The 16,437-nt window shown below is 41.4% G+C and overlaps 1 long non-coding RNA gene across 1 annotated transcript; it reads right to left on the bottom strand.

The window, feature by feature from the left end:
- Positions 1 to 14,314: 14,314 nt before the first annotated feature.
- Positions 14,315 to 15,940, bottom strand: LOC137282520 (uncharacterized). The gene is made up of 3 exons (XR_010956821.1): positions 15,860 to 15,940; positions 14,985 to 15,093; positions 14,315 to 14,489 (listed from the first exon to the last, which is right to left on the bottom strand). It is a non-coding gene; the product is annotated as an uncharacterized lncRNA (long non-coding RNA).
- Between the last annotated feature and the right edge of the window lie 497 nt (positions 15,941 to 16,437).

A 16,437-nucleotide genomic window follows, 5' to 3' on the forward strand; every position in this document is an offset into this window, starting at 1 on the left:
AGACGGTGGAGTTTGTCCTGTGTCTGGACGGGGTGGACGTAAACACCAGGAACAACGGCGGGGAGACAGCCGCCGACGTGGCGAGACTATTGGGACATCGTCAACTGTCGGATCTCCTGGTGCCACGTGGTACACAGTGAAGTGACGGTAGACAATGATGGAGGACATGTCGCTACTGACGCTGTCGTGGTTTGTGCCGTTCACATAATTCTTTATCAAGGTGAGAATATTTGTTATGTTTGAGGAGAAATAAAATTTGTTGAGAACATTTTCAGACATTTTGTTGTTTATGGAACTTTACAGAATCAGGTAAGGATTGTTGACTGTAAATGTTGATGACATGTCGTTGGTATATGAACCCTGCATCTCGTAATGTAGTTCTGTTTTAATTATGTGTCATAATTTCCTCATTAATCGTGAAACAGACAACAACAAAATGTTTTTTTACACCTCGCTGCACTCTGTGACCTCAGACTGAGCGGAGGTTCGCCAGCTGGCGCGGTGCTAAATGCACAGTGACGTCACACTGCTGATGACGTCACGGTGTAGGGTCAAGGTACCGAAGTGGCCAGCTGTTGTCTGTGCCTAGTGTTACATTGCTGCACACTATTGGCTTGGTGCCAGTGTTTCTGTAGCACCTGTACAGAGCAACACAGTCATCCGCAGTTCCTTGTTCTATGGTCAAAGGGGCGGTATGGTATCCTAGTGGCTACATCACGCCGAAGGTTCGATTCCCATGGATACGATGTGTGATGCCTATTACTGATTTTGAAGGCCGTGATACTGTTGGGATATTAATAAGGCCGCCGTAAAACTATACTCACTTAGCGTTTCCTACAGTCTGAAAACAACATGGTATCAAAAGTGTGAAGAAAATCGTGAACCTAAATAGTGAAATAAAAGCTAAGGCACCATTTATCCAACAACTTAAATGAGTTAAAACCAATATTTTCGGGTTTGTTTTCGGTAAAACGTATATTTTCAAATAAACTATCTCTGGAATTTTCTCTGATGCACATTCGTATAAGTTCTGAAACGTTGTGTGAGAATTGCGTTTGCGTGGTGCTAGCTTGCTTGTTTGTTGTTTAATATCGCACACAGCAATATTCCAGCTATACGTTGGTGGATTGTAAATAACTGTGTCTGGACCAGACAATGTCGTGACTGACATCATGAACATCATTCTGTACAGTTGATATCCGTGAAGATCCAGGGTAGAATACCCGTTCATCAACCCATGCATGTCATAAAATGCGACTGCTTGTCGTAACTAACCAGACCAGGTGGTCAGGCTAACTGACGTGCTTGATATATTTCATCGGTTCCCAGTTGAGCAGGTCAATGCTCATGCTGTTGATCACTAGATTGTCTGGTCTAGACTCGATTATTTACAGACCGCCTGCGTCACACTTTCTGATATATTTGATGAAATTGGAACGATGGGCAGTGTCAAATTCATAGATGTTGATATCAATGTTCTGTCGATGATGTAATTTCAAATACACATACTTAACCTGCTTGACAAGTAGACATTGTCAAATGACCGCTTTTTTCTCAGCTTTCATCGTAGAACTTGGTGCGAAGGGTTTTTCATTTGGCATCTTTAGGGAAACGAGTGAAATACTGTCTGATGTTTTTTTGTTTAAACTGTATTGGTATATTTATGTAGATCGTTATGCATTTAAATGTATAAAATAGCTTGATTTTCCTCTTGGACGTCAAACGTCGACATACTGGTATACACACTCACAGTTAACGATTAGGAACATCACTCCGCCGTGTTTTAACGCTAGGTCATTGCAACCCATGTTTATCATATAAATAATTACTAAAAATAAATTCTCGATTACTCACAGACGCCGCCATCTTGATGTAACATTACGTCGTTTAACAACAATTTTCCTCTCCGACATCAAACGTCCACAAATACCACACGCACACACACACACACACTTTATTTTCGTAATGTGTCCACCATGTAAACTATTTCTTATGCTTCCATACTCTCTTGACTGTGAAGATGTATTTTGACCAACGTTGCACCATTATCAACAGAGTACCAGCATCACCGTCACGTGCGCTGCTGCTACTGAGACACCACGTTAGTTGGCATCATGGCTTGTTTTGTGTGTAAGTAACGTCGGAGAAAGACACTATGTGGATTTGGACAATAGCGAATGGCGGGGAATGACAGATGATCTTCACCGTGTTATATTAATTAGGTAATTTTCTGCCAGCTGATTATCGCCAAGGCTCGAAAATCACGAAATTAATATAATATGGGAAAGGTGGTGTTGGGTGTTGTTTTTATTGCACATCTAAAAACGCTAAAATGAAAACAACAGTTTCTCTGTGAGAAAATCTGCGACGTGGGGAATCCCCATATACCAACGCGTGTGATGTGGCTTCATTTCCAAGAATTTCATGGCATTACCGCTATCTTAAACAGGCATTATATTACTCGAGACTACATAGTTCCATAGAAAACAATGGAATTTTCTCAATAGACTTCACTGTTCGTTAAATAGGAGTACATATGTATTTTCTGTGCTTGAATTTTGCATTAATTGCGCAGATGGATGCTCATGTCGTTGATCACTGAATTCTCTGGTCCAGACTGGATTATTTACAGACCACAGCCATACAGCTGAAATATTGCTGAGTGCGGCGTAAAACTTATCTCACTCATTCACTGTAGTTACGGCATTACAAACAATTGCAACATTGCATTATTTGTGTTTTCTACAAGTGTTATTTCCAAATGTTTACATGGAATAATGATGCATTGTAATTTTCCTTCGTCTCTGACGTCATTAGTATCTACGTGAGATAAGCGCATGAATCTCCATTCTGGCTGCATGTCTGAGAGCGTTTGGACGTCGGTCAATCTGACCGTTGTTTTCTACGTTATTAACCTGAACAGTCGAGAGTAGACCAGGCGCATAGCAAGCCAATTTGATTCGTGAAAACTCATTAGGTTGCAAAACGTTATATTTAGAAAGTGAGCCTGCCCAACGTTTTTAGCAGCAATCACCCCAGGTATATTTTGTAATGGTAGTTACCCCATGTAGACACTACTTTACGAGAAACTTCTTTTGCAGACGCTGCAGTCATACTTGGGACAAGTTGGTGTTTTTCTTACCCTGTTGACTGCTTTTACCATGGCTTTGTGTTCAACGTGAACATGTCACGTGGAAATGGTGGGCTTCGCGTTGGGAGGTGTGTGTTACCACCTATGGGGATCTATTGTTGAAAGATGATTCACCGGTTTGAAAACTGTCTGAAATATGGTTTCAATAATAAACAAGCGACAATCATACGTGGACGATGGCCGGCTCAATGGCAGGCGTAGACGAGGCCTGGAAGTCGGCCACTATCACAGATAGCATCATAGATTCAAATAGCTGTTGGATTCAAATTGGTTATTGTTACAGGGGTGTAAGCGCAGTAGCTGGAACAGTAAAATAAATACACGCGCATTACGTGATGAGCGTTTGGACCAAACTGACTTGTTCTAGCTCGGTGTTTCATTTAATGTGCATACCCCTTGTAATACACACCAATAATAGCGAGATGATTCTATGACCTTTTCTTAAAGAATTTTTATCCTAAGGTAAATAAAATTTAAATGTTCAGTTGGCAAGGTAAAAATATGAAGATTCGCAACCTTAATTTCACTTTTTTTCGACTGACTTTTTGGTTTAAAGTGAAATTCATGGGTACGGTTCTACTGCCAACAGACCATACCTGAAGGTAAAGGACTTCCAAAGCGTTACGCACAATGAATGGCAGTACAGATTCCTCACACAATACAACTGGAATACAAATCACACATCTAAAATATAAACTCAATAAAGTCTTGGTATTCCGGTAAACAAAACTATTTATTGACTGACGATTGTTGACAGCACATTACATACTATAAGACCGGACTGCGACCTTATAGAAAACTCTGGAATAAATCCCATAGTGTTACAACGGAACATAACATCAAGAAAGGGCAGGTATCTCTAAGCATAGTTCTTCAACTTAATCTTAGCAGGTAAAATTCCGTAGCCTTATTTCAAGGTGCGAGTTCATATCCACACTAATACCACCGTCTCATCGAACTTGCGACCTCCCTGCGACAGGTTTTTGCCTCTCTGTCGCATTCACTTGCGCACATTCGCACTGAGATCGTCGTTTGGTCTTGGGAAGCTCAGCATACTCGCCGACACGATCTCCTTCACTAGCACTCGCTCGACCTCAGTCGCATGGGAATCTGCGGGTGTATGAAACGGTTCCATACACTCACAGAACTTTTGCGACAGTTACGGAAGACATTGTCGCCCCACTGGACTGAACTTCCAATAAGACATTTCCCATAGTCTTCTGGTCGCAAGTCAGTCGCAGAAACTGTGGTGTTGCTCTCAACCGCAGTCGTGGCTGCTCGCATGGAAAATCGCCAATACTGTCGTACCACAGTATGACCATATTGACGTACCACAGTATGACCATATTGACGTACCACAGTATGACCATATTGACGTACCACAGTATGACCATATTGACGTACCACAGTATGACCATATTGACGTACCACAGTATGACCATATTGCGACGACTAGACCACCGATCACATCCCTCTCAACTCGGTCTCAACTCGCTCGTGCAAGAAATGACTCGTGAACAATTTTTGGTCGTAGTGGGATCGCACAGCTGGCCTGGTGTAATCGGAAGTCAAAAAGTGTCACAATCGATCGCAAAATCTCCGGCTGAGATCGAACTGGTCGCAGTGATCGCGTTGAGCCCTATACCGATTGCGACTTGGTGGAACAGGAACCTGAGCGCTTTAAACTTTTGTGACCCATATAAACTAAACCATAATTGATAAATTGACCAAAAAAACACAACCAAATAAAAGGGAACAAAAAAAAATCCACATTAAAAAGGAAGAATGTTAGAGATCCACAACAACGGATGATGTAACATATCTACAACAATGAAGGATGTAACAGATCTACAACAATGGAGGATGTAACAGATCTAGAACAATGAAGGATGTAACAGATCTATAACAATGGAGGATGTAACAGATCTAGAACAATGAAGGATGTAATAGGTCCACAACGATGGGGGATCTGACAGATATACGACAATGTAGGATGTGACTGATCCACAACAATGGATGATGCCACAGACCTATAACAATGGAGGATATGACAGATCCACAACAAAGGAGGATGTGCCAGATCTACGACAATGTAGGATGTGACAGATCCAGAATAATGGATGATGTGACAGGTTCACACAAATGACGGTATGACAGATCCACTTCAATGGAGGATGTAACAGAACCACAACAACAAAGAATGTAATGTCGGTTTCCTTACGTTTGATTACATCGCTGAATCTGTATTGTTCTGCCGGTTATACCAGTCGCGCCACCTGTTCATGATCAATGTTCATGATGTCAGTCACTTGGCTGCCCTTTACTTCACTGCATATAGGTGGAAGGTTGCTGAGAGCAGCGTTTGAAATACACGGTAGAACAATGTTACGGTCACTGTGTGTACCACTACGTACGTTATCCCAGTCAACCATCACCAAGGGTCATAAGCTGCCTTACTTTCGGCATTTGGTTATGCAACGTGAACACTATACCGTGCGTGTCTCGCTGCTCTCATGAGAACCTTGTATATGTCCATTACAAGACACTAGCCATTTTAGTTTCTGTATAACCTTCACGGATGTGGAGTGACTGATAGAGACCGGTCTGTTCGGAAGAATGAGTGAGTGAGCGCATGAGTTTTACGCCGCGGCTGATCGTAGCTTGATCAGTCACAACTGACCCGCAGTAAACAAACCAGTGACTGATAGCTAGAACAAGCTTAAGGAACTCCTGTATGTCAGGACACAATGGCATGATGTAAACCGTGAAACGTATTATCAGGGCATGTGACAGGTAATGTCAGGTCCAGGCATCAAAGTGTCAGAGCACAGTGACACATACTGAAAAGTGCAAAATGACACGCAATGCCACAGCACAGTGACACGTGAAGTCAGGACAAAGTGGCATGTACTACCAGTCACTAAGCCAAGCCACGTAAATACACCGTAACGATGTCGTTGACCAGTAGTGCATAGATCCCGGGAGGGCAAAAATACACGTAATGGAATAAAACTTGTGTGTTGTGGAATGAGATCCTGCAGGAGTAAATGGATACCTGGATACCAGGATACCCAGATACCAGGATACCAAGATGCCAGTGTAGCGGGATGTCGGACACCAAGATACTATGATACCAGGTTAACAGGATACCAGCATACGATGGTACCAGGATATCAGGATACAAGAATACCAGGGCCCTTATTCTTGAAACGTTCGTAGCCCTAAGAATTCTTAACTTTGATCGTAGTAAATGTGTTAAGAATGGACTTAAGAAGTTCGTAGGGCTACGAACGTTTCGAGAATAGCTAGTCAGAGGTTACAAGGATGCCATGATGCAAGGACTTATCATGGAAGCTAATGTGAAACCGATAGGATTCACCTGTGAATAGATTGGCTACGGTATTTACACATGCAGGAGGAGGTATCTGGATTTGTGTTGCTTAACTTCGCTCTTTCCAATATCCCAGGTATATGGAGGTTTTCTGTAAGAAACTGAGTTTGAACCAGGCAATCCAGTAATCAACCCATGAGCATTGACTACGTAAATGGGATACCATGACACGTGTCAACCATTTCAGCAAGCCTGGTCTGACGATACAGTAAATCGCAGCTTATTACGACAAGCAGTGATTTGTTGAAGAGAAATTGTGACCCGCATCTTCAAGGCATTGGGTTATCTGAACAGAATGGCTAACAATTTGGGGCACTAAAGAGTGCAGTTTATCAATATAGTACCGACTAGCACTTGTCTTATTCCATTAGTACTCCGTGGGTAAACAAAACGTAGAAATCATGTGGGTCCGATATCGCGTGGTCCAGCCAAGAGCAGTACTGGTGCTGGAAGGTGGATACGGGACCTCAGGTGCACTGACTGTTTTAATCTCTCATTTGTAACTGACTTGATCTGTCTCTGGCGATACGTTAGCTGTTTTAATCTGCTGTTTTGCTAACGTGGTATATTACTGACTGTGTGTTAACTTTTATTGAGAGCTGTTTGTTTTCTTCTGTATTGTGTGGGCAGCTGCGTCTTTCGAAAGAATTCAAAAATAGGGAAACAAACTGAAAAAAATACTATTTTAAGATACACATTAAACTTTATTCTTCCTGTTTTTCTCTTTAGGATATTTTTAACTTGAGTGCACTTCCGTTGCAAGACTTGTCACCATCCCTGCACATCCCATTTATACACATTCACCTGCTGTTAATTAACTTCATGATTTCACTGGTGCCCTATACCTGTGTTATACTGCAAAACCTTGTTCCTTTATCAGCTTCAAGACGATTACATCCTAATCTTGTCAAAGCACGCCAAGTCACGTACGAAAAAAGAAGTCATGAGTTGTTTCTTAACATGACGTCAGTATTAGCGATTATGTGACAATACCTATATTCTACATCTCATGGCTGTGAGCAGTGCGAGGACTGTTACGCCCTCACTCATGCTTCATAAAGAGGAGGAGCTACACGAGACTTTCCCCTAAGGAATAGGGGACCTCTGACATGATGAACGTCATGCTGCCGGTGCTGGTTGGGTCACCCCATGTCAGTACGTCAGATATATTATAGTTCCTTACATTCATCCATGTGTTTATGTTATTCTAAGTCGGCATTCATTCATTGCTTTGTTATTTAACTCTTACTGATGTTACTTAAGATGTTTTCTGATTCGGCGATGTTCTGTATGTCCCATCATCGGACAGTTTTACAATTTTATAATATGGAGAATTTCGGTTTACCGGCGGCACATGCTCCTTTTGATGAAGAGTGTGTGCGTGTTCTGACACATGAGAACTATTGGATGCGTTGATAATGTAGGCACAATTTTCAGATTAAATATGACAAAAATATTATATGATAGATTTTCAGTGAGCCTTCATTCCAAATGAGAACAAATTTTTGGCAGCTGCTGCAATATACCTTGGCAGCAGAGAAACATAATCATGGTAAATACTTTGCCTCGGATAATTGATGGTCGCAAAAGCTCGCAACTAAACTGCCCGAAAGCGACTGTTAGAGGTACACCTTCTGAAATGTCCGAAAATGTAAGTAGGAGTTCCAGCAAGATTAACGCACTTTCCCAATTCCTGCAGGCCACTTGTTAAATCTCATCCTTTTGAGAGAAGATGACTGTTCTCTGACAGAGGGCATAGAGCATCAAAGTGCGCATTTTCAAAACGTGATTTCATGATGGTAAAAACATTAACGGTGTGGACGTATTGGTTATTGATGCATAATGTTTAACGCATCCTAGGTAACTGAGAAATAAAACAGAAAGTTATACATTTATGGCATTGGTAATGCTTTGGTGTTGCATGTGCGTGTGCGTGTGCGTGTGCGTGTGCGTGTGCGTGTATAGATATATTTAAGGCTTCGTTTGAGCATATATCGTATCTAATTAGTGTTCTGTAAGTCAATCCCTTCATAAGCAGTCATATGTAGGGCAACTCCATGCCCGTGAGCCTGATGCTACAGGCGTCTCATACTTACCATGTGTTCATGAGGATGTCTAAAGTTACATCTGTGAGTAACCATATTATACTCAGACTGCTTCCTTTCTCTCTGTGTTGTTTAACAGCACAATATTCCAGCTATATGGCGGCGAAAATGCGAAAAGATGTCAGCGAGTCTGACTACACTATCCCGTTAGCAGGCGTACATGACAAGTGCGAGTTAGTGGGTGAGTGAGTGTAATTCTAAGCCGCTTTAGCAATATTCCAGCACCATTTTGGCGGGGACACCAAAGATTTAAAGCAAGTCTAACCCGGATTTTTTCGTAAGCAGCGAAAAGTGTCAGTATTACATTACATCCAGTGGAAGCTGTATAAACAGGTACTCATTGGGACTGAAGAAATAATCCGGTTTAGATAATGCGCTGGATTGTAGAACTGATAATAAATGTACAAGCCATAGATGGGTCTGAGTTCTATGCCAGTGTTGACAACTTGCTGCATTGGGCAGATGCTGGTTTTGAGAGCTTCCACTGTATAACATGATTCTCACCCATGTGTGTTTCATGTCTTTGGAAATGTGAATACTCCAGGTGAGCCATCGGACTCTAAGACAAGAAAAGTACGCAAATATCAGGGATTAAGAATGCTGGGATATCGCTGTGTATATGGTTGTATTTCCGTCATCTGGGGTATCTTTGGTTGTATACGATACCTGGAGTATCTGTGGTTGTATACGTTACCCGGGGTATATATGGTTATATACGTTACCTCGGGTATATATGGTTGTAGACGTCACCTGGGATTATATGTGGTTGTATACGTCACCTGGAATATATGTGGTAGTATACGTTACTTGGGGTATATGTCGTTGCATACGTTACCTTGGATATATGTGGTTGTATACGTCACCTGGGATATATGTGGTAGTACACGTTACTTGGGATATATGTGGTTGTATATGTTACCTGGAGGATGTTTGTATTTACAGAGAGACTCGGATTGTCGTAGTGTAGCATGTGCCGCGGTACCTATAAAAAACCCTTGTGATACTGGTACGAGATGTATGTGAAACTGGTGCAATATGTATGTGATACTGGCACGAAATGAATAAGATACCACTACGAGATGAATGTGATACTGGTACAACATGTATGTCATACTGATACGACATGTGTGTTACTGGTACAATATATATTTGATACTGGTACTAAAGGTATTACATATTGGTACGACATGTATGTGATACTGGTACATGTATGTGATACTGCTACAATGTGTATGTGATACTGGTATGACATGTATATGATACTGATACGAGATGAATGTGACACTGATACGACGTGTGTGTGACACTGCTCCAACGTGTATGTGAGACTGGTGCGACCTGTGTAATACAGGTGAAACATGTATGTAATACTGGTACCACATGTATGCGATACTGGTACGACATGTATGTGATACTGATACGACATGTATGTGATACTGGTACGACATTATATGACACTGATACGCGATGAATGTGATACTGATATGAGATATATGTGATACTGGTGCAACATGTATGTGATACTGGTACGATATGTATGTGATACTGGTACAACATGTATTTAATACTGTACGACATGTATTTGATACTGGTACGACATTATATGATACTGGTACGCGATGAATGTGATACTGATATGAGATATATGTGATACTGGTGCAACATGTATGTGATACTGGTGCAACGTGTATGTGATACTGGTACGAGGTGTTCGTGATACTGGTGCAACATGTATGTGATACTGATAGGATATGTGTGTGTTACTGGTACGAGATGTATGTGATACTGGTACAACATGTGTGTTAAACTGGCGCGAAATGAATATGATACTAGTACGAGATGAAAGTTATACTGGTACAACATGTATTTGATACTGGTGCAACATGTATGTGATACTGGTGCAACGTTTATGTGATACTGGTACGAGGTGTTCGTGATACTGGTGCAACATGTATGTGATACTGATAGGACACGTGTGTGTTACTGGTACGGGATGTATGTGATACCGATACAACATTTATGTGATAGTGACACGACATGAATGTGATACTAGTACAACATGGTTTTGATACTGTACAACATGTATGTGATACAGGTACGACATATATGTGATACTGATAGGACACGTGTGTGTTACTGGTACGGGATGTATGTGATACTGGTACAACATGTGTTTGATACTGTACAACATGTATTTGATACTGTACAACATACATTACAATGTAATATGGCAGTTGTGGACAAACAATGGGTTCATCGTCAGTTACAAATCCCCAAGAAAATCTATCGACTAATTCCAAGCAGCTTAGCAAGTAATGAGTGTCCTGTAGAGTATTGGAATGTATGTACTGTATGTCCAGACACTTACTGCATGGTCTAGAATAATGCAATGGGTATGTGTGGATCGCCCACGACTGATGGATGAACTAACAGACACCCATAACTTACTACTGACGTGCTGCAAGCAGGTTGTCGGTATTTGCGTCCGATGCGTACATTGCGTAGCGCGTAACCCTAAATGCGTACGAACTAGCTACTGTCGTCCATAAGTCCAATGCCCGCCTATGCAGCAAAATATATAAGTTATACATGGATACGTTATTCTTGAGGCCTCCACATCCATGTCATGTGATACTGGGCAAGGTATATGGCGTCATGGAATCGCATAACAGGTAATGACAATGGCGATCACATGAAGCCGTCTTCATCACTGAAACCCCCCCCCCCCCCCCCCCCCCCCACCCCCCGGTTGCAAGTTCTTGGTACTTTCAAAGATGTGAGGTCATAACACAGTGGTCACGTCTGAACGACCCAGCATCAGACCGGGACTACAAATCGGAAAGGTGAAAGTCGGGTGTTAACACAGGGATAAACAAAGGAGTACTTCCATAACCAATGGAAATTCTTCAGTACAATCTCGGTCATTATTGTGATGGTAGAACAAGTTTTAAATCAATAAACTGTGGTTAAGAATGCAATTTTGGAAACTGTGCAGTAAACCTTGAGAAAGCCGATTCTTGATTGACTAATGCCTCCGATTCATTGGTCGGTCAACTTTCGCTGATGGCTTTTCCGACGCTTAGCAGAACTATGACCAGTTTTTAAGGAAAATGGACGCGAAACAGGACCAAAACACGATTCACCTTACACCATGCAATGCACACACCCAAGTTTGTTTTACACGAGCCTGTGAAACCATCTCCTCTGTTTCAGAATCTGTTCCAAGGATGGTGGCTCCGCCAGTCCTCACCGGACCGCAAATCATAGGTGACAACTTCCGGTTCGCTGGTGGCATCTCGATCCCGCGCGGGATTCAAAACATAGCCTTCAATATCACGTGGTTATTTTAAGGAGGTAACATCCCAACTCTCCCAGCACAGGTCCTCACAGGAGGTCAGAGAACCGCTTTTCTGTACCAAGATGCTTGGAGAGGGAATATCGGAAAGAGGGTGAGGTTTTGAGAGATACACGCGAGTGTTGTAGAAAGATCTGACTGTCATTCAAAATCATTTCTTGAAAATGTAAGGAACGTGTATTTTCGTGGTTATGGGGAGGAAGGCCAGTGCCAATATGCTGTTAATAGCTATTTTCTAGAAACAACCGTAATTTAAACGTCACTTCACTCATCTCGTCAACATGGTATTAAAGCATTACATCATCTCAGAAATATTCATGGTCTATGTGTTTCTGCATGTGGACATTTGGCATTCCCAAACGTCATAAACACCATCATGTCCATACATTTTGACAAATAATCTAAAGTCATTCCTAAACCATATCATGTTCTCAGTCTTCAGTGTTTGTTCTAGGCCACGCCCTTGCGTCATTCGCTCAATGAACGTTTATTTTGCGCACTTTGAAAAAAAACTATATTTGGCGCACTCGAGACATGAAACAACTCGAGACATAAAAAAGGTGAAGTTGTTGCAACGGAATTTAGGCATATACTTGATAAAATAAGTCTCGATAATTTTCCGGTGTGATGTCCCCCATATTTCAGCTCCATAGCATACTATAGGAACTACTGTGTTTTCATACAATTTAAAAAAGGTCACAGTAGCTGAATGTGTCAAAATTATACTGGTAACGATATGATAACTGACGTCTTTGCTTGAGATGCAGAACAATTTAATGTCTTAGTGCACGAACATTTAGGCGTGAATACAATTCCCAGATATCTGTAATGGTTTATAACTTTTATTTCTTTCCCTTTAAAATGCCACTTTTCACAGTTCCCCAGTGGGCCACCATTTCGAACACTACTATTTTTGTTTTATCTAAGTTAATTTTCATTCCAGTTTTATCACAACATTCTTCAAGAACATCGATTTTCTTTTGTATTAGCCGAGTAGTATCTGCTGTCATTGATACGTCGTCGGCGAAGAGTAGTGCATATAATTTGGAATTTCAGAAATATAGATTTTAGAAATGTGAATACAGGATGGCATTGACATAATCAGACCAGGACGCCTAAACGACATGCCAAATCTACAGATCACATAACATCAGTCAAAGCAGAGCATTTGAAAAATGACAGTCATTTTCGTTCAGTCGGGTAATGCCAGTTCTTAATTATCTGGATTGTTTTATTCAAAATTATAAACTGAACACGTGTTGCACTTAATAATGTCCTCAACAGTTGTGTATCTCCTCTTAAGAAGAACACCTAGTTGGGTATTTTTTTGAAAAAAAAGGACGTAGTGGACTACGTTCCCAGTAAACAAGGAGACGGTATGGCGTCAGTCTGTAAAACACTCTGCAGTATTCCAGCTATATGGCGTCAGTCTTGTAAGACACTCAGCAGTGTTCCAGCTATATGGCGTCAGTCTGTAAAAGATCGAGTCTGGACCAGTCTATCCAGTGATCAGCATCGACCCAGGCAATCAGCATACAATGTGTCAACCAGGTCAGGTCAGCGAGCCTGACACCTGATCTGGTTAGTCGCCTCTTAGGACAAGCATGGGTTACTTAAGGTACTTAATGGACCCTGCATCACAGACGATAAAGGAATCAACGTACACGAGAGACTAGATCACATGTCAATATATGTCAAGGAGACATCACTCATCACCTGCACGTGGTCTCCTCCAGCAGCTCTGTGGCCAGTGTCCACCAAACCTATCTAAACATAGAAAGACAATGAACACGTCCTGTGTTATGTTTAATGTCTGACACCATCTCTTACAGAACGTCGGACTGACCACAAGACGTTACCGTGGAATGTTTAATACATATAAGCACACAGAGGTGAATACAAGAGTGTACGTGTCTCACATCCCGAACTTATAGGTGTATAGGTGGCTTGTATACTGTATACATGACAGTATGAGACTCGTGTAATATCAGACAGATCATCATACAAGAGATACAAAGGTGTGGTGATACGGTAGTCTGTATACCGTATATAAGACAGTGTTAGAAACATTTGATATCATCACACAACACACAAGAGATACAAAGGTGTCGTGATACGGTGGTCTGTATACCGTATACATGATAGTATTAAAAGCATGTAATATCATCACACAACCTCACAAGAGATAGAAACATGTCTGGTTACCGTATACTCGACAGTATGAGATTTGTGCATCTATCTCCAAATAATACAAGCTCGGGATGTTCATTCAATTGTTTATTGCTGGAACTTTATCTGATCACGTACCGTTCCTGATCTCATTTACTGGTCGGTATAATTTAAGTACCAAACTTTGACGAAAAAGTCAATGGTTTTGGGGATTCAACACACAATTTAACGGATATTGTTTGACCTGACAGAAACCCCTACGAAATACTGTATTTTAACCTACAGCCTCCCTCGTTCTGTAAAGATGTCGCATCCTTTCTGAAACACCACAAAATCTCATGGAAACAAGTAAACACGCTAAGTAATTTCAGACTGTCATAAGAAAACATATATATATATATTCACATACCGCTTCAACGTCAGAGTTGGTTCACAGGGTCGAACGATTTCTTCAATATCGATGTATTTACCGGCATCGAGAATATATTACGTACTGTCAATACTATACAAACCTACACAAATTTGAAATGTCCCTGCCACAACCGGAACGATTATCTCTGTCGATTTCACAAATTCGCACACCGGGTTTGTACGCGACTGTACATTATGACATTCATCTGCTGTTCACTATGTTATGAGTAAACATGCTATCCTTTCTACATCTTGGACACCTCTCAAGATTCAGACGGAGTGGAGTCGGTCATCAATTGTCGTCAACACAATGGCTTTGAGGTGAACAGTGAGTCAGTAAGGACCAACCCCGCTCCGCACAATATTCATCACATATATAATTGAAAATTAAACGAAACTTACCTAGAAGTTGAAGGTTGATTGAGATTATATGAAACCAATCACTAGCAGGGGGGATCACAGGCTATATAACAACGTCGAAATGCCGCTAAAGGACGCCATATAGTTCGTTCTGAAAACAGATAAACACTGGGAGTTGCGAGATGATATTGATCAGTACTGATATCGTGACAGCTAGTTAGAAGTAATTTACAATTTCTGGGAAGTGTGGTGTGGCTTGGAAATAGTGATCACAATGCATGACTCAGATCGGCATTACGCTACGTAAGCCGTGTTGTTAGCAGGAAATAAGTAGTAATTCCACAGCATACGGTCTAGGGTTAGTTACATGTACATTTTCACTCAGTTCAAATTATGAACATTGATAAAGGACGCGTTCAATCGTGCAGTTACGGTTGGTCGAGTTTTTGTTGGTGTATAGTTGGGAGTAGGTAGATTTTGCTGCATGCAAAGTGTTTCCCAGAACATTGATACTCGATATAATATTATCATAGAGGGCATAGATATAAAGACGTCACTCATGTGAAACCTGGTTTTGACCAGGATATATTCAAGATGACCATGACTCTTACTCAGGTTATCCCCTGAACATGAGAAAGGCCTGCACAAATAATCAAAACCGTGACTTAAGTTATGATTAAAGCATGCTTCACCATAACGCTGTAGACTGAGGTGAGACATCATGCTTCATAACAACACTTGCCGACATGAAGACTGAGGTGAGACGTCATCCTCCACTACAACACTTGTCGACATGTAGACTGAGGTAAGACGTCATACTCCACTACAACACTGTTGACATGTAGACTGACTGTAGACTGACACACTTAATACCAACACGGTCGACATGTAGACTGACATGAGATATCATACCTCACCTTTACACTTGTCGATGTGTTGACAAAGGTGAGGCGCCATCTTTCACCACAACACTGTCGACGTGTAGACTGCGGTGAGACGTCATGCCTCGGTATACCACTGTCGACATGTAGAGTTAGGTAACTGACTTCAACGCCCAATTTACGCAGAGCGCACACTTACTTGCAAGTGGCAAGCATTCACAGTTACATCACTAAGTTACTACACCGAAACACTGGAAACACTGTTTAGACATTTTATGTAAAAGAAGTCGATGTGGAACCAACATGCAAATGTTGTGCAAATTACACTTCTGGCCAGTACGCGTAGGTTTTCCTATCACCATCTAATGTGTGAGAATATCAAGATAACAATAATACATGTATTTGTAATGGATGAATCCAAACCACGGCAGACTCAAATCTGATTTATTAAATGTGATAATTATTACCCCGCATAACAAAACCTGTCTGTACGGCGCTAGAAGGTTAATAGTCACATGACTTATCTCACCAGGTACTCGTTTTCAGCTAGGTGAATAAAGGCAATTTTGAACAAATTCACTTGCGAGATCACATGTGTCATGTGCTTCGTTTTG

Source organism: Haliotis asinina, chromosome 4 (genome assembly GCF_037392515.1).
Source record: "Haliotis asinina isolate JCU_RB_2024 chromosome 4, JCU_Hal_asi_v2, whole genome shotgun sequence".
NCBI lineage: Eukaryota > Metazoa > Mollusca > Gastropoda > Lepetellida > Haliotidae > Haliotis > Haliotis asinina.